Consider the following 24629-nt stretch of genomic DNA (forward strand, 5'->3'; position numbering starts at 1 on the left):
CCCCCCCCTTCCATCAGACGGGAGCAGAACCGCAGACCTCACGACACCGTGCAGAAGAATGCACACAGAGGAATGTATAGAAAACATGACATCACATAGAGGATAAAGTCCTAAGTAGTGATGAGCGAATAGTGAGATATTCGAATATTCGATATTCGTACGAATATCCCGCGAATATTCGAATATTCGATCGAATATTCGATCCCATTAAAGTCTATGGGAACAAGTATTCGATTAGTGAAAAACATCTATTTGACCATTTGGATGGTAAAACCGGAAGCTGGGGGGATTTGAATGCTTATCGAATAATTGTCGAATATTCGCGGGATATTCGTACGAACATCGAATATTCGAATATCTCACTATTCGATCGAATATCTATTCGATCGAACAGTATTCGCTCATCACTAGTCCTAAGTACAGGGAGAAAGTTTAACCTCATTTTAAAGAGGAAATTAACTTTTCCCCTATCCACAGGCCTAATATGGAGATTGTGAGGGGGTACAGAGGTCGGAGCCCCCATAATTTCCTACTTTCCCCTATCCTGTAGTTAGGGGAAAAGTTCATTTTTCTGGAATACCCCTTTAAGCACATAAATATTATATTAAAAAACAAACAAACGTCCCTTTAGCACAGGGATGGGGAACCTTCGGCCCTCCGGCTGTTGCAAAACTACAATTCCTATCATTCCTGGACAGCCAAAGCTTCTCTTTGGCTGTCCAGGCATGATGGAAATTGTAGTTTTGCCGAAGGTTCCCCATTCCTGCTTTAGAGTATGGTCACACAGATTGGATATGTTACAGATTTTTTTTACATCTGAAAATTTTAATTTGTTTTGTTACATTTTGTTACCTTTTTCTGTTCCTTTTTCTATTGTAAAATTTCTGGAATTCTTTCCTTCAGTTGGGTCATGTGACCCACCTGGAAATTACATGTGTTTCTGTGTTCTTAAGAAGTCACCATCTCAGTCAGCAGAACCTCCTGTATTGATGAAGCTGCATAGACTGTTCCACTTAAAGGGGTTGTCCAGCGAAAGATCTTTATATTTCAAATCAACTGGTTTCAGAAAGTTATACAGATTTGTAATTTACTTCTTTTTAAAAATCTCAAGTCTTCCCATACTTATCAGTTGCTGTATGTCCTGCAGGAAGTGGTGGATTATTTCCAGTCTGGCACAGTGCTCTCTGCTGCCACCTCTGTCCGAGACAGGAACTGTCCAAAGCAGTAACAAATCCCCATTGAAAACCTGTCCTGCTCTGGAGAGTTACTGACATGGACAGAGGTGGCAGCAGAGAGCACTATGTTAGACTGAATAGAAAACACCACTTTCTGCGGGACATACAGCAGCTAATAAATATGGGAAGACTTGAGATTTTTAAATAGAAGAAAATTACAATTCTATTTCTTTCTAAAACCTGTTAATTTGAAGTAAAAAAAAAAATTCCGCTGGATAACCCCTTTAAGTTCCCTATAAGGAGATCAGGCTATATCTCCTGATCAGAACACGTGTTGCCAAGTGATCAATAACTTTTTAAATCTCTAATGACATGTCAAAAGATATTTTTGATGACAGTGACTCTTTAAGTTTATCTAAAGATATACTGAGCTGAGGATTATCACACTGTCCTCCCAGCAGGCAGAGATGGCAATGGCTTTAGCTGCCCATATGATGATGTCCATACTTTTCATTACTGTATCTGTGTAATGTGACCTCTGATCAGCCACCATCGTGACTTTCAGATTGCAAACTGCATCCTCTCCCTTTAAAACTTGCCATCAATCCCATGATGCATTAGCAGAAGACACTGCAGGAATATTGGTGATGAGTAGGCATCATATGGGCAAAAAAAAAAAACCAGCTTGAAAAACGACAGTGACCCTTTAAATTCCTTTACCCATAGTGGTACATGAAACAGATACACATAAAAACAACTTCTCATAGCAGACACCAACAAACACAGTGATAACAGACCGTTTCACGCAATCAGCGCTTCAGTGGACCACCGTGGTCCATTGAAGTGCTGATTGCGTGAAACAGCCTGTTACCACAAAAAAAAAAAAGAAGAAGAAAAAGGAGGTCGGCATGTCCTGAGCTGAAAAAATTTGGTACTTTATTCCAATGCGTTAAAATCTGTTACCACTGTGTATGTCTGCTCACTTGTATCTGCGCTATGTCCAACTATTTTTGATATGAAGAAAAAAAAGCCTACCCTACATCTAGTCTACCCTTTTTGTATTTCCCTTTTGTTCAAAACATCTACTACTCTTTTAGTAAAGTAATATTTTCTCACTTTGCTTTTGATTTTTCCCCCATCTAACCTGACTGTGTCCCCTTGTTCTTGTTTTTGTTTTTTGTTTTTCTAAAAACACTAAGTCATTTAACATATTTAAAGGGGTATACCAGAGATTTTTTTTTTGTCAACTGGTGATAGAAAGTGTCAGAGATTTGTAATTTACTTGTATTAAAAAAATCTTCAGTCTTACATTACTTATCAGCTGCTGTATGTCCTGCAGGAAGTGGTGTATTCTTTCCAGTCTGACAGAGTGCTCTCTGCTGCCACCTCTGTCCATGCCAGGAACTGTCTAGAGCAAATCCTCATAGAAAATCTCTCCTGCTCTCCAGATGCTAAAGAATACACCATTTTGTGCAGGACATACAGCAGTTGATAAGTACTGGAATACTGAAGATATTTTAATAGAAGTAAATTACAAATCTCTGGCACTTTCTGACACCAGTTGATTTGAAAGATTTCTTTTTTTTCCATTGGAGTATCCCTTTAACAGTTTTGATCATGTCCCCCTTCTTTCTCTTCTTTCTTCAATAACCCCTTATAGATTGCTACAATCAGGCAATAGTTACCAGAGCCTAAGGTATCAGAACACAAAGGGGAGATTTAGCAAACATGGTGTAAAGTAAAACTGGCCCAGTTGCCCCTAGCAACCAATCAGATTCCACCTTTCATTCCTCACAGACTCTTTGGAAAATGAAAGGTGGAATCTGATTGGTTGCTAGGGGCAACTGGGCCAGTTTCACTTCACACCCTGTTTGATAAATCTCTCCCAAAGAGTATATATACAAAAGCAAAATCCTAAAATATTACAACTCTTTACAACATACAACACTTCACTGGCGAGTTTCAAAGTCTTCTCCGTACATTGCTATATCTTTTGTCATGCAGGAATGTAAAGATGAATTAAGTACAGTAAGTGTCCAGCAGAGGGCGCACTGTGCATTTCATTTTGACTGATATCCAGGATTTCAGCAGCTCCAGTTTCTTTCCTTTCCCATAATTATATAACCGCTAGTACTATTAAATAATCACGTATTTACATAGTAAACAGCAGCCCTATGTAAATCTGGAATCGCAGCAGCGTTACACCAAGGAATATTCAAGACTATAATTATCAAAAAGCAATGGGGAATATCTGCAAATTGGAAAAAGTCAATTTGTCTTAGATTATTCAACCCCACCACATATTTAACCTATTATGCAGCTATAATACAGACACAAAAATGCAGCTGTATTACACTTGTGTGAAACTCTTCAGTGCAGTGATCTTTGGGACCAACATGTTCTTTTGTATTTTTTTCAATTTCATAGCAGCAACCCACAGGTGCAAGGGCTTACCGTATATACTCCTCCCAGTGTACACACGGTAAACACCTGCTCTGTAGATATTAAAAAAATGAGGATCTTAGCAAACTATTTGATCAGAGTGTGCCATGTCGCCAACGTTAAGGCGTCCTCGAGACATGGTCCCTACTCTAGCATTTTCACACTAGCATGTGTAGGGACCATGTCTCCAGGACGCCTTAACGTTGGCGACATGGCACACTCTGATCAAATAGTTTGCTAAGATCCTCATTTTTTAATATCTACAGAGCAGGTGTTAATGTGTGTACGCTGGGAGGAGTATATACGGTAAGCCCTTGCACCTGTGGGTTGCTGCTGCACCTTCTGGTTTTTTGTCTGTACTTAAGCCACGAGCAGTGTGCAACCTGCAGTGTGAATAGAGTCATAGATGTCCGGCCAACTTTCCCTTTTTTTAAATTTTTTGCAAAACTGGTGGTAAATAATAGGCATGTTTATTAATTTTTACTCAATTGCACTTTATCGCATTGAAAATACAGCTGTATTTTGTCATTATTTAACTACGTATTATTAAGGTTTTCTTTATTGGGACAAATTTATTAAAGGGTTAAAAGTGTCAGCTCATGGGGGAGGAGGAGACTGTGACCCCCTTGATCTCCAGAATGAGCCCCTAAGTCTTTGTACCTATAGGAGCTGCTGTGTGGTAGCCCCCTGATCTGGCCCATATCCTATGGATAAGGGGCCATTTACACAGGAAGATTAACTGACAGATTATCTGCCAAAGATTTGAAGCCAAAGCCAGGAATGGATTATAAACAGAGATCAGGTGATAAAGAAAAGCCTGAGATTTCTCCTCTTTTTAAATCCATTCCTGGCTTTGGCTTCAAATCTTTGGCAGATAATCTGTCAGATTGGCAGCACATGCAGACGTTATAGCATCTCAGAGCCTCTGTGTGCATCTCTATAGGCTCCATTACTGAAACCTAAAGGAAGAAGCTAGAATAAGGAATGGCATACACCCAGAGGCATGAAGCCGATTTCCGATAGGTGTAACATGGCAGCATTTCTCCATCTTTATTACAGCCATACATTCTAGCATGATCCTTTTGCCCTCTAGCTTGAGCCATCGGTTCTCCAGCTGTTGCAAAACTACAATTCCCATGATGCCTGGAGAGCCAAATAGAACACAGAAACACATGTTATTTCCAGGTGGGTCACATGACCCAACTGAAGGAAAGAATTCCAGAAATTTTACAATAGAAAAAGGAACGTCTGAAAAGGCTTAAAAGTAACAAAATTAAACAAAAGTAATACAAATTTTCTGATGTAAAAAATCTGTAACATATCCAATCTGTGTGACCATACTCTAAAGCTGGAATGGGGAACCTTCGGCAAAACTACAATTCCCATCATGCCTGGACAGCCAAAGAGAAGCTTTGACTGTCCAAGCATGATGGGAATTGTAGTTTTGCAACAGCTGAAGGGCCGAAGGTTCCCCATCCCTGATCTATAGCTGCTTCCTTTGCCCCATCTTTGCTTCTAAAACTCTAGAACATAACATTTTTTTTGCATTTATTTCACACCCCCCCTTCCTAAAAAAACTAATAATAATTCACCTGAATCATTAACCTGTAATACGAAGAAAAAAAAAGGCAACTTGTGTACGGATTATGGCGCTGTTCGAACTGATTAAACTGAGTTATTACATGCTTAACGTGTTCTTGCTAAAAAATAGTCCAACGGATAAATAAAAAAACGCTGTTTATTTGCCATTGCCATTAAGCCGCGTTCTGTTCTATTCCATAGTGGATAAAAAAAATATATATATATATATATATATATATATATATATATATATATATAATCTGAAGACAAATACAGTGGAAACGGACACTTGTTCGGTCAGTCAGAGCAATTTCCTTATTACTGTCAAACGGAAAATGAGAGAAAAAAAAAAAAACTAAATGGAAATCCTTTCATCTTTCCATCTGTGATAAGATGTGCATATTTTTGCCTTTCCCTTGTTACCAACTTAGTTGAGCTCATCTCTCCTTTCTTTCATCTTGAACTATATTTTCATATCAACTGCATTATCAAATTCATCAATTTAAATGTATTCATTTTAAGTTACGGGCATCTCATGTTATTTAAATGGCTGTATTAATATTTAAATCTAAAAACTGACCCCTTTATAATTTTAGACATTTATCTCGGCCTCACACGGGTGCAATTAAGGATGCATTGAACTATAATCAACAGGTACATTTTAATAAGGTAAATGTCCCCCCTCCCCCCGGCTATTATTCCCCTAGTTCATTTGTAGATCAAGTTTTTATATTGATGCAGAGAAATGTAACAAATACTGTTGTGTAAAATAAAAAATTGTTACAAAAATAAAAAAGATTTCTATACAAAAAAAAAAGAACATAATAATAAAGGGGAGGTAGTCAATATTTTTGCACCACCATTTTAGAGTAAAAAAAAAGTGTTCTTTTTTGAAAGTGGTAAAAAGGTAAAAAAAAGTGGGTAGGGTTAATTGGGAGAGGGTGGAACTTGTGTTTTTTAATACTATGGGTGTGATGACCTGGACTGATGGCTGTCAATGAAATTTAACCTGTAAAGATACCACATCTGTCTCCATACTGCTTATTTACTTTCATTACTGGTACTTAGTAGAGATGAGCACAACTGGAGCGTGCTTAAGACCGATCGTTTGGCATTTGATTACCAATGGTTAAAGAAGTTGGATACAGCCCTAGGGAGTCCAGAAAACATGTTCTCCAGGACTCTCTAGGGCTGCATCTAACTATTTCAGCCACCGGTATTCAAATGCCAAGGATCAGACTCAAACATGCTTGGGTTGCATTCATCTCTAGTATTTAGAGATATCCTGTATTATCAGATATAGGATCAAAGACACCAAAGACCTATAGGAGGACACCGGGGGTGCACGGACAGGTAAGCATAGACTCTTTTTTGTTTTCTATGTGTGCGGCTGCCATCTTTAGGAACTTGTTACAAACTGTTCAAAAAGTTTGGTTCTGTAACGAGCGAACCTTTTTGCAAAGTTTACAATGAATCTCATTCAGTTTGTGAAGTTCGGTTTGCTCCTCTCTACCGCTACCATACCATACCTTGCCATCTGCGGCTGACACCTGCTATTATTGACCCACATAGAAAATCTCTCTGATGCCAGTCATTTATCTGTTGAATGTCACGATCAATAGTGATCGCAACACTTAAACAGTATTTGGATGCATAGTTGGAGATCTAGTGCATGAGCTCCAGCACAATCTAATCGCAGGGTGCTGACCATTTAGTACTGCAGCCTGAGGTCTCTTCTAGGCCTTATCCTAGACTAATCATCTGCTGATACGGACTGTCTATCGAAGGCTTTACCAGTACAGCGCTGATCGAATAGATCAATAGATTTTTTTTTTTTGGGGGGGGGGGGGTAGGTATGCTATGTACTGTAGCTGCTATTGGACCTGTGGAGAGAGAAGACATCTAGTCCTATTCCCTTCTTTAACAGGGCATTCTGACTCCACTTACACTAGACTACAATGTATTTAAACTATGCAGAAGGCCACCTTACAAGGCTTAAGAAGAGAGGAAGGCAAGTAAGTATCAGTCCTCTTGTCCTAAGATAGGAGGATGTGATGGTATGAACTACTACCAGTAGGGGGCGTCATAGGCTACAATTTGATCTACCGATGCATAGTTAACTTCATATGCACAAACAGTATTTTGTGCCACGTTATTGTTGGACGGTTCTTGGCACCGATTACCCAACTCCTGAATGACGCAAGGAACGGCTTTATTTGCAGAACGGGAACAGATTGGTCGCAGATTCTATTTAAACCATTATTGACAAAAGTTCAGATTTTCCTGAGCCAAAAATGGATGAAGCTTTGTCAAAGCTGACAGAGATAAGGAAGATCTAGGTGACTGATGCAGATACATTTATCATTAACAGCAAATGTTGATAATGAAACAATCTGCTTGTCAGGGGAATTCTATTTATACGGCATATATTCACCTATTTAGATATTAAGCGTGACTCAAGAGCGATAGCTAAACTTGAAACAAACTTCTGATGTGTCATAGAGACTTGGTATAAGTTCGTATCGGTGGAGGTATGGTTGGAGAGATCCCCACCGGTCAGTGATTCTGTACACCGCATGCTTAAGAGAGACAAATAAACAAGGAGCTCTTTTGCTCCTTTGTTCTATCAATCGGAGGGTGTTTTAGCAGCCAAACCCCAACATTGTTTTTATGATATATCACAATACTTTGTTTAATATTTAGGTATACTTTAAAGGGGTTGTCTACTTGGGATAACCCCCTTTTGTTGGAAGGATCTCTTGATGAAAGCAGTTGAACGTTCAGCCATTACTATGATCTGTGCAAGGACCAAGACCCATATTTCCTATTATGCCACAGCAGGTGAAATTGGAAAGTTGGGTTAAGGACGGCACTTCCATAGCGGTGGTGCTCGATGCAGTGGGTATCCAAGTAAAATAGTAGAAAAGACCCGGCACTCACCAGATGATACTTGCTAATTTATTGAGGTACAAAAAGCATCAGGTACAAAGAGGACGCGTTTCAGCCAAGCATGGCCTTCATCAATTTAGAGTGTACCATCATCTGGTGAGTGCCGGGTCTTTTCTACTATTTTATACAGTTCTTCTTAAATATAAGGGACTGTTCAATAATACACAGACACGTCAGGTCTAGAGATGAGCGTAACTCGATCATGCTTGAGTCTGATCATTCGGCATTTGAATACCGGTGGCTGAAGAAGTTGGATGCAGCCCTAGGGGGGGCTGGAAAACATGAATACATCCTATGGCTTATGGCTGTATCCATGTTTTTCATGCTTGAGTTGCGCTCATCTTTAGTCAGGTCCTCAGGATCGCTCTCTAGGTAATAAAGGGGCTACTCTCTACCTAATAAGCTCATAAACTCATTTTTAAATTTGTAATATACTTGGTCAGTTCAGACTTTGCATGGGAACGAAACACCACCTGGATGCAATGGCCAAGATTTATTGGCAAGATTGGTTATTGCATGTGGGTCACGTTTTATCCTACAAGATTATATCAAGGGAGTCTTGCATCTGGGCAGATGAGCGTGAACATGCTCAATTTGGATGCAACCCTGGAAAACATAGAAATAGCTATAGGCCAGAGGCTGTGTCCATCTTTTCCATGACTCCCTAGGGCAGCATTTAACGTCGTCTAGTCCTATTGTTTTTGAATCAACTCCAAACTTTGACTCAAAAAAAAAAAAGTGAATAAAAAAACTTTCAAAATTTTCCCAAAAATAAAAATAAAAATCTATAAACCAACCCACACAGGATGCCTCAAGTTCTTAATTTTATTTGAGCTTAAAGTAAACTAAACCTAAGAGAATAAATCTTGACGATACTTTATCTTCATGTATTAAAAATCATTACACTTTTTTGGCAACAAAAAGGAGAGAATCAAGTTAAAAAGGAAATAAAACCAGATTTTAACCTTTCCTATTAATGTTACAACCTGGCGCTGTCAATTAGCCTACATTGCATTATACTGTATAAAATATAACACCATTAAAATGCCAAGTGCATTAGCAGACAATGTTAAACTGTAACTGAAAAGTGCAACCTCTTAGTTAATTGACTTCCATGCTGCAATAGCGAAGCTGCGCAAGAGACTCCAAAAGTGCAAACAGCAACAACTTCTAATTAATTCTTATAAATTGTGCATGAGATCCTAATAGTTACATGGACATAGGCTTACAAGGGGCTACAAAAACTTGTGTTGACCCCTGAGGTAGTGCAAAATCATCATTCACAAGTCATGCAACAATCTATATCAATGACAGTCTGATACCGCCAAGGCTGACTGTCATTAAGATCCTAATGTCAGTGCACCTGCCTGCTATATTGTGCACTACATATCCGCCATTGCATTACATAAGAAGGTTCTTCTGTACTAATTTTGTACCTGCGTTAGACAACTGACAACTCAGTTGGTCTTTCCAAATTTGTATAGGACAGGGATGGGAAACTTTTGGCCCTCCAGCTGTTGTAAAACTACAATTCCCATCATGCCTGGACAGCCGAAACTAAAGCTTTGTTTACCAGACAAGAGGTACACTGTCCAAAAGTGGCCTCTGAGAACCTTTTTATAGAGCTGTGGGAGAAGTACTCTTACGCCCTCTTGTGGCCACACCCAGTGTCTAATCAGAACACACCTGTGATCATTACATAGCTGCCTGTTATATAACTGCATGCAGTAAACCAACTTCTATATCTTTATGCATTATTTAGTTTACACGGTTAAATATTGGTAGTTTGTAAAGAATCGAAGAATGTAAGAAGTGGGAAAAAAAGATTAGAAAAAGAGTAAACCCTCTTTCTCTCCCAGAAACAGCTCCACCTGTGCCCATAGACTGTGTCTGGTATTGCAGTTCCATTCATATAAATTAAGCATAGATGCAATACCACACACAGCCAAGAGGGGCACTATTCTAATCTCCCAGATATGAAATCCACTGCTGATGTATAAATAACGAACAGACATTGTGTGTTTTGCCTTTTTCTGTGTGCACATGTATACCCTACATATAAGCCCTTGTTTCCAGCATTCCCATCGGCCCAGCCAAGTCATTGACTTGCAAATATCAGAATAATTGGCTGAAATCCACTATTTGCGTATAATAATAATCTGCGGCAGACTGACACGTATCTTTTGATGTGCGCACCTATGAACAGAGTCTAATTCTTCGATAAACAACTCCATTACTATACAGATTTCCCCCCGTGCCGAGCCTGCTCTCCGCCTGCTCCCCGCACCCTCACACACATATTGAAGCAATTAAAAAAAAAAAAAATCTATTAAATTTAGTAAAATAACTAAAAAAAATCATAGTGATGGCGGAATTGCATTCCAAGCAAGGATAGGCTGTCACTTTTCATTAGTTATAAATTATGGAGTAGTCGGAGCCCTGATTTCATGTGTCACATTCTGTTGCCGCTCTGCTCCCTCCTGATCCCATTCTGTTGTCCTGGCAGGAGTACTGTGCCCCAGGTATCATGGCTGGGCCATCTGCACCCGACATCTGTCTCTCTATTGATCAGACGGGTTTAGCACTTGATCAAACAGAGCAGGACAGAGTACGTCTCTTTCTGCATTAGAGTAAATGCCAACTGCTGCATTGACACCGAAACAAAAGCATTCCATTACCCTTTCACAATAATATCCGCCACACCGGCTCCAAACTTATACAGTTTATTGACTCTCTTTTCTGGGTTGTGCTAAATATAGGATGAGACTCATGGCAGGTCCAGCCGTATTATTTACTGGTGGGGTGGGAGGGGGGGTGTCATGGAGAAGCCATGTACGATTGTTAGAAGATGCAAATATACAGTAGGGAGAATGTGGACGCCAATAATTTACAATTACTTGTACGGGAGAGATTCCAGTGATGGAGAAGCTGTCAGCTGCCGTCACACATCGTAAATGAAAGTCCTCTGTAGAATATTAACCCTACATGTCGGTCCCTGTGTGTTTACTAGGTAAGCAGAATCAAGCATATATGTATAAAAAAAATAATAATAATTATTGCTTAGATACAGATGCCAAAACATTTCCATTTTTTTTAAATGGTACATCGCTACGTTTTGGCTGGTGCGGGAATACTGGTGGCACGGTCCTTTTTTTCTCTTAATAGACTGGCGCTGTCCGTGGGAACCGGACGGCGCCAGTCTATTACCGAGCACCGGCCTAGCATGAAGCACTGGGGGCAGGCCCACTGGCCCCAAGTGTGACAATCACCCCTCCCCTCTGTGACGCCAATCCATTAGAATCAATGGAACAGCGTCACTGAGGGTAGAGGAGATCGTCACACTGGGGGCCAGCAGGCCTGCACTGGGGGAGGGCTTCATGCTGGGCCGGTGCTCAAGAATAGACCAGCGCTTTGCATCGGAGATGGATGGCAGTTCAAAAAAGTACCACACCACTGGCATCCCCATGCTGGTGCCAGTTTGTTAATGTAAAAAACCCATAGCGATGTACCTGGTGGTACCTTCGCTTTAAAGCTGTTCCTGTTGTAAATTATTTTATTTTTATTTTTCCTACATTAACATGGGGGCAGCCATATTGCCCAGGCTTCTGATCTGCTCAGGTTATCCAGCGCTACAAAAACATGGCCACTTTTCCCCCTCTCGTCTCCAGTTCAGGTGTGGTTTGCAATTAAGCTCCATTTATTTCAATGAAACTGAGTTTGAAACCCCACCGAATCTGGAGAGGGGGAAAAGTGACCATGTTTTTGTAGTGCTGGATAACCCCTTTAAGAGAATCTCTCATCACTTTCATGCTGCCTGAACTGCGAGTCATTGTAATAGTCCCTTCCCCAGGTTAAGAGAACTCTTCCTATACCCATACAGATCTATCAATCAAGGCTGGTGAGGTGTCAGCATAAAAGTGATGATAGGTTCCCTAGAGATACAGTATGCTTTACAGCAGCTACATACACCTTCTGTGGGAGAGCTTTCTAGGCATGCCCTGTGATCAGCGGAGAGATCATTGTAGCGGGAGGGGAGGAGGGGAGCAGTGATCATCACCTCTTGTAAATAAACTGATCCTGTGTTATCTGTATAATAGTGTGATTTTTTTTCCCCACCTTAATCCTATATGTGATGATAAGGAGGATAATGAAAATTTCTGCATTATTTATTCAAGTAGCTTTTGACATATATTCACTGATGAGAACCTCTGCAATCTAGAAATACAGCTGAGGACACTGCGCTGCACTGTATGGCCCACAGGAAGATCAGACTCTAATGGAGTGAAGAAGTATTTGCTTGAGTCAGAGAGTGAAACACACACAACTGGCTGCATCTCGCGCTCTCAGCAGGTCTAAGGAGTGAGACCTGATGCAAATGTATGACATGTCTAAGAGCATGTAAAAAGCTTGGAGTTTGCTGTTTGGGGTTGTCCAAAAGGTTCCTCTGGTAGATCAGAGAATAACAGGTCAGTTTTAATTTGAATTTAGATAGTCCTGTTACTTGGAGTGTAAGGCCCCTTTCACATGAGTGAGTGGCATAACAAGCATGGCAGTACAGCAGCATGGTACCATCATGGTTTGGGCGATCTGGGCTGAGTACAATGTATACATGAGCTGTAATGCATACAGTGTATACATCACCTTCAGTACTGTACATTCCAATTAGTGCAGGGAAGAGGTGATCCAGACAAATGTGTACATTAGCTGTGATGTATACACTGTATACATCACCTTTACTATTGTACACTCCGCTCAGGGCTGACACTCATGAGATGCGATGCATACAGTGTATAGATTGCCTTTATCACTGTACATTCCAACCGGTGCAGGGAAGAGGTGATCCAGACAAATGTGTACATGAGCTGTGATGTATGCACTGTATACATCGCCTTTACTACTGTACATTCCACTCAGTGTTGGGAAGGGGTGATCCAGACAAATGTGTACATGAGTTGTGATGCATACCGTGTATAGATTGCCTTTATAACTGTACATTCCACTTGGTGTAAGGAAGAGGTGATCCAGACAAATGTGTACATGAGCTGCGCTGCATACACTGTATACATCGCCTTTACTACTGTACACTCCGCTCAGGGCTGACACTCGTGAGCTGTGATGCATACAATGTATAGATTGCCTTAATACTGTACATTCCAATCTGTCCCGGAAAGAGGTGATCCAGATAAATATGTACATGAGCTGCGAAGCATACACTGTAAACATCACCTTTACTACATTGCATTCCAATTGGTGCAGGGTAGAGGTGAAGCAGATAAATATGTAGATGAGCTGTAATGCATACACTGTATACTACTACTGTACATTCCGCTCAAGGCTGACACTAATGAGCTGCAATGCATACAGTGTATGCTTTGCAATTACTTTACCTTTGCTGAGCTGGGTAAAAATATGAAGCAAAGATGATGCATACAGTGTACCCATCATGATCAGTAGTGTACAGGAGCAGGGAGTCCAATGACAGATGTACTCCTATATGTACAATAGCTCCATGGAAACAGAATAGTCTGCTACTCTGTGATCTGTTACAAAAGAACCACTGGATTCGTCTTGCCCAATTGCTCTTCGGCACCTGGTGTACCACACCAATAGTGTCACTTGCCAGCTGCAGTATCGAGCATAGCTGAATGGTATACATTTTTTAATGGATGACTTATGCAACTAAGTGGCATTCATTCTAGAAATGCATTGGAGCTATATGAATGATAATATCCTTGGATGATGCACTGATAATAAAATCCTTCTAACCCCTGCAGACATCTTTATAAAGCTACTGCTATTCCCAGCTGTGGATTTTTTTTTTTTTTATAGCACAAACAAACATTTTAGCTAGCCCTTCCCTCCTATGTGCGTTAACCTACGCTCCATAGACAATGCACCGCCGGCCCCTTCCTATTAATTAAGCTGTAGGTACAGTAGAGACATAGAAAAATGTTACCGCTGTGCATAAGCTGAACTCCAACACGACAAATGAATATTGAAAGTTAATTGAAACTGTACTACCTACAAAGATTAAGCTTCTTTCTATTCCAAATACTAAAGGCATTAAAATAACATTTTTAATGCCTTGTCTGAATGAGGCCTGACATTAATGCAAAGCTACATTAAAGCAGCGAAATGGCCAGCTCTTTTGTAATGCATTCTATATGATCAGACACTGGGTCAGGCCTGGGCACCGCGTCTGAAGTGAAATCAAGTGGAAGCTAATTAAAATATACTCGCAATGGAACTTAACCGAAAAAGACACCAGTAATCATATGTAGGTAGCCGGATATAGCACATCTGAACTAATGTGAGCAGCCAGTAATCCTAATATCTGCTCTATTACCAGTGGGCACAGGGAGAACATAGAATTACATGCTAATGTGCCTTCTGCTCGGCCAGTTCTCCCGGATTCCTTTTACATGGATTTTTTTTTACTTTTTTTTTGTAATTATAATATCCTCAGTATGCTACGACGACTGTGTGAGGTCTCATTCATACGGGTAATGGCTCCGACCATAACGTTTCAGTACACTCGAAACGGTACTGTATATAAAACACATTATGGTCACATGACTAGAATATCACAGCATGGCAATTTAAGAGGGTAGATATGCAAATAGCTCTCATGTAATTTAAAAAAAATTTTATATTCAGGCTATGCTCACACCGTCAAAATGATGGTCGTGTTTATTGGACGGGTGAAATTTAATTGTTGTTGTTAATTGTAGTTTAAATGTCCAATAAAATTGGCCGTCATTTTGACAGTGTGTGAACATGGCCTTAGGGTGCAAATTTTTTTTTTGAAACGTCAATTTCTGCTAACATCAACATTTGTGCAGATTTTTTCGAAAATGTTTGGCCATGACCACTCAACGTCTTTTTTTGGCTGTTTGACAGACGTTTTTTTTTTTTTAGAGGGCTGTCGTGTCCAAATAATGACCGTTGTTTCAAAACAACGGTCATTGGTTTTAGATGTAAGCCATCATTTGAGCACAAAATAAAGGCCATCCAAAAACAAAAGTCTGTCTAACAGCCAAAAAAAGACCTTGTGTGGTTGTGGAAGATATTTTCTCACCACTTTACTGCTACTTAAAGTAAATGCATCAACAATTTTTTTTCTACTGATGTGACTCCATTACTACAACATGTTCTTTTTTCTAACCTGTTCCTAATTTTTTCATTTTCTTTTTTTTTTTGGACATTATTATGGTAGCAGCCATCTTGCTTGAGTCTTTTTAACAAGATTTGGTCATAAGCTTTATAGCAAGCCAAACACAGACATTGACACAGTGATCTCCAGACCTTATTCTTTGCATGGGATACATTTGTAAGCATGCTGTGTAAAATCTGTGACCTGGCAGAGGTCATTACAAAGGGAAAGATAGGCTAAGTGTCAATTGTCTTCTTTTTGTTCACTTTTGCTGTAATTCTCTCCAAATCACTTTCTAGCAGCCTCTTCCTTATCATCACAGACAGAAAAGGAAGTCTTAACCTGATATTAGGCCTGGTGGCCTGTCTGAAAACGGCAAGATTTTAGGATTACATCAAAAGACAGATAGTAAAATGAAAAATTAGAGGAAAGATCACCAATTTTTTTTTTTTTTTTTTTTTAAATAAGCATAATAGAGTCCCTACTTAAAGGAGTTATCCAGGGTAAGAAACAACACAGCTATTTTCTTCAAGCTATTTTCCTCAAGCATAATGGGAATTGTAGTTTTGCCACAGGTGGAAGGCCGAAAATTTCCAAACCATGCTATAAGTAGTTGTAGAACATGACCCATGTACTGTCCTGATGCCTGGACCTGACAGAGCATAGTGGTATACTTCATGTTTTACTGTGACTTATAGTGTAGGCCTTTCCTCCAGAAAAAGCGAAATACTCAGGTCAAAATCCAATCTGTATCTATCTTTTTTAATAATAATTCAGAAATTCAATCAATTCAATCACATACGTTACAAAGAAATCCTCTGTTCAGCCGCATTTCCCTGAGTTACAGAAATGCGAGAATCCAATTCACGTCGCATTATAGACTACCTAAATCTGTGTGCATATGCTTTATTTTACTTCACCCCCAACAGTAAGAAAGAATGAAGCAATAAGGCTTTCTTTAGGCAAGGTCTGCCAGATCTGCTGGGACCCGGCACAATATGACCGCAATTGCCCTAGTGACACCCATTTCTGGGCCACAAAGCCAGCGGTGACCCATATCTGATTGAGCCAATAAAGATTCACATATATCAGGATTTTAGCTCCTTTTATTATGCATTTTAAAAGCTCTGAATAATGTTTCACAAAGGCTGCCAACACTTAACATGTTATTTATGGGAACCGAGATGGAAGAATTCCCTATCTGCCGCCTTAAGGGACGGTGCGGCTCTTTGTAAGAATCGCCTCCATTTTTTTTTTTAATAAACGGAACATGGTGGAGTCACATGTTGTTGTCTGATGTTTGGCCAGTTAGATAACATAGGGGGTAATAATTCATTATAAGTTCTTAGAGAGTCCTTTCTCAGTACTCTTGGATGACAATATAAAATATTAAAGGGAAACTTTAGGAATATAACCTGCCCATATGTCCTTATGGTGCACTGGGCGCTGAGGATGAAGGTGACTTTCTCACACTTAGACTGGGTTCACACATCCATTTTTTTTAAAGGATACAAAAATGAAGTTGACTACATTTTTGTGTACATTTAAATTTTTTTTATCTGTTTTGATTAGAAATGAGCGAACCTCGAGCATGCTCGAGTCCATCCGAACCCGATCGTTCAACATTTGATTAACGGTGGCTGGTGAAGTTGGATAAAGCTCTAAGGCTATGTGGAAAACATGGAAAAATGGATCAAAATGGATGCACGCAAATGCATCAGTTTTTTCATCAGTTTTTTGCAAAAAAGCAGTGTGAACCCAGCCTTACCCTATACCTTGTCCTGTGCATTTTGTAGTTTGTTTCACATGCTAATAACGTGGTTTAGCACACTGGGGCTTGACTACCATCCCAGCCAGCCCGGCCCGTCTGATGAATATTGGGGCAGTACTCTGCAGTGACGTCACTCCGGCACTCACCACTGCAGAGCACATGATGAATATTGATTAGATGGTGCGGGGCGGCTGGGGCAGATCAGTGTACTGAGGGTTGTAGTCCCGCCCCCAGGGCATCTAAGCACCTCATTAGCATATGTATTGAACTACCAAGTTCTCGAAAACAGCGCTGATGATCAAGTTAAGAAAATTACCTTCATCCTCAGCACCCTGAACGCTATAGGGACATAAAAGAAGCTTAGATGCTTTTAACCTGCTGATAGTTTTCCTTTAACTACATACAGTATGTAAAAGTAACAAGTACAATGCTACATAATGAGGTGCCTTAATGACCCACAGGATGTGGCAGAAAATCTGCAGCAAATACATGATGTATCTGAAACATAAACTGTGGATTTACAATCTACACCAGAGCTCGAAGCCGTAATACACTGCAGGTTTCCTGCCCACCAAATCCCCCTGATCACCATTTCCTGGTCCTGCCTGATCACACAGGAAATCAATGGCTGAGGTGTGTCACCATAGCAACCAAAGGTGTATAGAGACTAGACGGGAAGTGGAGTGGAGCAATAGAATGGCACTGATGGGCAGGGGAGCTGGTGATATATTGTTTTACCTATCCATCAGCTGTTTAAAGAGACCACAACACTCACAGCCTTTTCAGTGTCTACCAGCACTTAAGCCCTGTTCACATGGAGCAAAACTGGCGTAATTCTCCACCGTGGAATACCGCCAGCCTTCTTGTCATACTTTTAGTCTATGGGAGGCTCGCGTGCCTCCTCTCTCCGCGCAAAAGAATGAAGATTGTCAATTTTTCCCCATAGACTGTCAGTACGACACAGAGGCTGGCGGGATTCCGTGGCGGAGATTTCCACTGCAGAATTTCGCCAGTTTTGCTCCATGTGGGGTGGAGCCGTAGGGAGCGGAGTAGCGCTGACAGCCAGGCAGCTTGATAAGTGGAGCGCAGATCAAACAAAGTGCTTTATTTCCTTTAAATTCGCTTATCTCTACTGTACACTTTTACTAGTTGGGGTGTAAGGTATTAAGGCACTGCTGCCCTGTTCTTTTCTATAGGACAACGCTGCAGTACCCTGCTCCACCACTACAGGCGTGATCGAGAAGATTGAGGCACTCGCACCTAAAACTTGTACTCTGATTGGTGCAGGGGTTGATCCTGATCCTACATTGATATTTTGGGGATAGACCATCAATATTATAATGTTGGATAACCCCCTATAACAGGGATAGGGGAACTTAGGCCCTCCAGCAGTTGCAAAACTACAACCCCATCATGCCTGGACAGCCTTCGGCTGTCCAGGCATGATGGGGTTGTAGTTTTGCAACAGCTGGAGGGCCAGTGGTCCCCCATCCCTGTTCTATAACTACGACTTATATATCAGTTGTATCGCACTATGCACACTATTATATTACAGTGTACACAACATCCTGTGCTCCCTGTCTTCCATTAAAGCGTCCGCCACCTCCCTTCCTTAATATTGTTTATGCTAATGAACCCAAACAGCACCAATGTGTTCAGACATTGTTCGCGGCTTATTTCACTGATACCATGGCTTATACTAATTACTCATTACCAGGATGCTTACATGGCCGACATAATAAGTGTTTTTTCCCTGCATGAAAAAAAAAAAAAAGAAAAAAAAAAGCGCCAACCTCCAAGTAAAATAAAGGAAATAATGATAAAAACTATAACCTCCATTGGTAGCTGTACAAAAGCCTCATTTATCCCCTCCGCCCACCTGGAGTACGGAGCGCGGGGCTAATGTGGTGTATTGTTATTTCCTTTCTCAAGATATCTGTAGATCTAACCTTCTCTATTCATTTCGGCTGCTTGCTGCCATTATCTACCTTCCACGCCTGCTTGTTGCAGAAACAAGTTAGATGAGTTAATAGAGAACAGATATTAGGATTTCAGAAGTGACGACATTTTTAATTGAACAGTTACAGAGATAGGACGCGGCAACAATAGTTACTGTACCCGAACCGGGGCGGCTGCTGACCCCAGATTTGGGTGTATTAAAGAGCTGTGCAGTCGGTGTTCCTAAAGAATCTCAATGTTGCAGCGTGTATATGTGTACTTGTAAGCTATGCTGAGACTTGTAGTACCTCAGTGTTGGAGTGTGCATTTATTTATTTCATTTGTAGCGTGCATTTATTTGCTTCCAGGCTATGCTGAGACTTGTAGTACCTCAATGCTGCTGCGTGCATTTATGCACCTCTAGGCCATGCTTGGATTTCTATAACTGCAGTTTTGCAGCATGCATTTATTCACTTCAGAGCTATGCTGAGACTTGTAGTGCACCATGCACATAGGGATAGAGGACCCTGCCTGCGAGGGATTTCAATCTACAATTATCTTGGTGTTACAGCATGCATTCACTTCAGAGATATGCAGAGACTTGTAGTGCATCAATGTTGCAGTGTGCATTTATAGGTCATACTGGGATTTCTATTAGCTTAGTGATGCACTGTGAATTTATTCACTTCAGAGCTATGCTGAGACTTGTAGTGCCTCCATGCTGCAGTGTGCATTTATTTACAGGCCATGCTGGGATATTATTATTATTATTATTATTATTATTATTATTATTATTATTATTATTAATTAATAAATATATTTTTATTTATTACAAAATCCAAATATGTTACATGAAAAAGGAAAATAGCAGACTGGTACATTGGGATAGAGGACCCTGCCCATGAGGGATTACAATTATCTTAGTGTTGCAGAATGCATTTAATCACTTCCAGGCTATGCTGAGACTAGTAGTACCACAGTGTTGCAGCATGCATTTATTCTCTTCCAGGTTATGCTTGGATCAGTAGCATCTCTTCTCAGAAATAGGAGCACAATCCAGGATTTAGGTGATGTTCTGCTGTCCCAGAAAGCCTGGAAAGCCTAAGGCATTACCCAGTGTGTCCTAGAAAACCAAGCGTCATACTATGCTGGAGTAATGGCTGGTCAGGAGTATATGTGGTGCTGTATCTGGAGTGAATAAGACAGCAGGATGGCATTGGTGCGCAGCTGCCAAGACACTACTTTTTTCTTGCTATAATGATGGTGGCTATATAAGGGTTAGACATGAACGGACTACACCACCAGGCACCACCTTCAGACTGTGCAATAAAGAAAGTAGATTTGTGTAATTTGACAGACTGCAAATCTGATCTAGTTATGCGGGGCGGGGGATATCACAGTGCCATTACCCAAGTCCTCCTGGAAACCTCAGCATTTAGGCTTGTAGATAGAGATGAGCGAACTTCGAGCATGCTCGAGTCCATACAAACCCGATCGTTCAGCATTTGATTAGCTGGGGCTACTAAAGTTGGATAAAGCTCTAAGGTTGTCTGGAAAACACGGATACAGCCAATGACTATATCCATGTTTTCCACATAGCCTTAGGGCTTTATCCAACTTCAGCAGCCACCGCTAATCAAATGCCAAAAGATCGGGTTCGGATCGACTCGAGCATGCTCAAGGTTCGCTCATCTCTAATAGATAGTGAAAAATTATATTTAGGAAACCAATCTAACATAAAGTGCTATATTATACTGTAGGTGCTACTATGACTTTTTTTTGCTACTCAGGGGCAGGACATGCTCTGCCCAAGGCTGTTCTTATACCAATGCATGCTTTCCTTCATTTCTGGGCTTGTAGTCTTTGGGCCCTGGTACCGATAACATTATTAGCCACAATGTCCACTTGGCTAGCAAAGAAGAAATAAACTAGAAAAGAAGAAAAAAGAAGCTAGAAAAGAAGAAAAAACAAAAACAAAACATAAATACCATCTTTCACAATGCAACCTTAGGCAGCTACCTACTCCTTGTCTCGGTCCTGCGTCTTCTAGACTCCAAGTTGCTTTGTGTTATAAATAAGTCCTGGACTATTACAATGTCTAGATTATTAGAATCTATAAAAATTTGTGTTGTAGGAGCATAGTGCTCGAACAAGCAATGGGGTTCTCGATCAATCTCGATCCCACACACCTTCAACAACTGTCGGCTGAATGATCAGTTATTTACAAAATTTGGTATATTTCGTCCCTTAAAGTACTATTTAAACAAAATATTCAAAAAAGAAAAAAAAAAGCGATAGGGTTCACACTACGTTTTTGCAATTTGTTGTTTTCATTCGCTTTTGCAAAAAAAAAAAAAAAAAAAAAAAGGATGGAAAAAACAGATGCATTTGTGTTTTTTTAAACGTACACAAAAACGTAGCCGACCTTACTTTTGTGTACGGTAAAAAAAAACGGATGTGTTTTGAGCCGTTTTTTTTATATAATGGAAGTCAATGGGAAAAACCGATCCAAACAGATGCATGCACATGCATTTTTGCCAAAAAAAAAAAAAGGATGAAAAAAAACGTATTGCAAAAAACATAGTGTAAACCCAGCCTAACCACGCACCTCCACTCTAACAAGCAGACGGCACCTGGTTAAATGCTCAAGTGTCCTATTGATTTCAATGGAATTTGTTCTTTGAGTAATGAGAACTCAAGCATATTAGTGCTCGCTCAACACTCAACAAGTGAGAATAAAAATATATTTTTTTTCAAATAATATTATACGAAATAGACTGCAGTATAATGTAAAGTGTAAGCTTAACCATTATATATATATATATATATATATATATATATATATATATATATATTTTTTTTTTTTTTTTTTAAAATTATATATATATTTTTTTTCTTATTTTATTTTTACATTTATATAGCACATCCAGTTTTGTGCTATACCACATTGTAAACCGTTCACCATAACCCGACATATCTCTCTTCCTTCACATTCGATGCTCGACATAACAATGACCATAATTCAGGTCACGACAAAGCCAAAAGTTGTCAGAGAAGAGTGGCTGGAGCCACCGAGCATGTTCCTGCGACACGCTCAACTCTAGGTGGTGATATTAGTCTTTCAACGTCATTAGCACTTAAAATTCAGCAAGTTCACCCATTTCTTTAAAGAACTAAATTAAATGCAACTAGACACATTCAATCAGGATTAGGAAATTCATACCTGGCTAGTGTGGGTAATGCCTGGCTGGCCAGAGATTAAAGTGAAGACTTCCAGAAATTTATATTATAGAATACGAAAACTTCCCATTATCTCATTAGAATTTCAACAGATCCAATTAAAAAGATAACAGTAGCAGGAATATCAGTCAATATCAGCAGCTAACGTATTTTAACAAACTCGTTGGTCTATGAATTCTAATGGGTTTCATTAGAAATGTGTCTTTGAGACAAATAAGAATCCCTTTACATGTAAAACAAACATTACCCAGTCTATGCAAACATTGTAATGATTTTAAAAGAACAAGGCAGATCTGCCCCGGCTTCATTCCGCATTAATGTCAATGTAAAGTGCGCCGTCGCTTCCTCGCCTCCCTGTCTCTGCAGCTTTCCTCATTGTCTGTTTTTATGTATCACAATGTCTGCTGATAACAGGATTTAGGGCTGGAATATTGGCACACGGAGATAGGTGCGTGGACCCGGATGAGAGACGTTGTAAATCTATACAGCTCATTAGAATACAGAGGGAAACGGCATTTGTTTTCTATGGGCAAAAAAAAAAAAAAAAATCTGTAATAAGACATTCCTACCACAAGGAGGCAGAATAACTTTCTTTAGGAATGGTTCATATCACTATCAGACATAGACATTGGGAGTATTTGTGATGTTTTCCCCTTTGCCATTGTATAACCATATAGCTACAGTATATATTACCTATGGGACCCAATGGGAAAAATGTATGCCGCACAGTATATTGTTGACTTGGGGCCTATAGCTCAGCATATGTGCGTGAAGCTTTCCTAGTGCGCATATCGGTTGTTGTAATAATAATAAATGAAAAAAGAAAAAAAAAAAAGATGTTAACATAAAGTAACCTTTAGAAGAAGCTATTGCAGCTGCAGTCCGTCAAAGCTCTATGTTATGCTAAGAGCTGCAGCAAAAATCTCTTTCTTTCAAATGAACTGGTTTTAGAAAGTTATATAGATTTGTAAATTAATTCTATTTAAAAATCTCCAGTCTTCCAGTACTTACCAGCTGATGTATGTCCTGCAGGAAGTGGTGTTTTCTCTTCAGCCTGACACAGTGCTCTCTGCTGCCACCTCTGTCCAAGACAGGAACTGTCCAGAGCGGTAGCAAATGCCCATAGAAAACCTCTCCTGCTCTGGACAGAGATAACAGCAGAGAGCACTGTGTCAGACTTAAAAGAGTATACCACTGTCTGCAGGGCTTACAGCAGCTAATAAGTATGGGAATAATATAGATTTTGAGATAGAGGTAATTTACAAATCTATATAACTTTCTGAAACCAGTTGATTTGAAGGAAAACTATTTTCAACAAAGTACCCTTTTAAGTGTCACAGGGACTAAGCTAAGCTGCAGCATGTATGCTTCCTACCTCCCTACTTTACTTCAAGCACTAAGTCTTATAGAAAGAAACACATAGAACATATAGGACAACTCGTTGTAATGTCCTAAGAAGACTCTCTCTGGCAGGGGAAAAAAAAAATTGGTACAGCCAAGTGTTCATGTTTATTACAATAGGAGTAAAAGAATGAGCTGCTGCAAAGCACCGGATATAGCAGGTAAAGATTAGGGCACATTGAAATGTAGAAATGGTGGTATCATGTTTTGTGCAAAAATATATCATTTTCTGCAGATCTTTGTCATATTGGTCAAGTAGGAGGGGCTTAACAAGAAATGGGTGTGGCTTCAAGATAGATAGATAATAGATAGATAGATAGATAGATAGAAGAGAGAAGCAGACATAACATAGAGAGACTGTAGTATATATAAACATATACCTGGTAATGGTGCGGGGCTGTTGGGAGCGGTGTACGTGAATTGCTGATTTGGCCCTTCAGACTCTAATTAAACAATTCTAAAGCTCACCTATCCATTATTATTGTTCTAGAGAGTATTAAAAACAACAGTTCACACAGCGCACACGCGGCCTTTCCATTATTAAGATTAAGACTGACAATTTAATTGGGCTGAATTTAATTTCTGAAAGATTTACCTCCTTTTAATTATCCTGCAAACAAGCGGCTTTGTGTCTGAGACCCACAACTGTCAGATTACTTATTTTGTTTTCCACATTTTGCTGAAAACATTAGGAATAGTACAATATAATTATAATATATAACATGATCTATGGGCGACAGGCCCGGAGCAGAGACAATTTCTATATAAGATGTCAAAATCCCTACCTTACAAAATGATGTTGCGGAGGGTCGTTCTCTCAGTGCACCTTATCATTTATTATTATTATTATTAGTAGTAGTAGTAGTAGTAGTAGTAGTAGTATGTTATTGTTACTGTTGTGCTGTTTAGGCTCTGTTCACGCTTCACTCTGTTGAAGGCTTTGTCAATGGTCTCACCATATTAAGGCCGGGTTCACACT

General features: G+C 39.9%; 1 protein-coding gene across 1 annotated transcript in view; it reads right to left on the minus strand.

The window, feature by feature from the left end:
• The window catches only part of ZFPM2 (zinc finger protein, FOG family member 2), a 332257-nt gene that overhangs the window by 30208 nt on the left and 277420 nt on the right, over positions 1-24629 (minus strand). The window lies entirely within an intron of this gene.

This window comes from Dendropsophus ebraccatus, chromosome 2, assembly GCF_027789765.1.
Source record: "Dendropsophus ebraccatus isolate aDenEbr1 chromosome 2, aDenEbr1.pat, whole genome shotgun sequence".
Taxonomy (NCBI): Eukaryota; Metazoa; Chordata; class Amphibia; order Anura; family Hylidae; genus Dendropsophus; species Dendropsophus ebraccatus.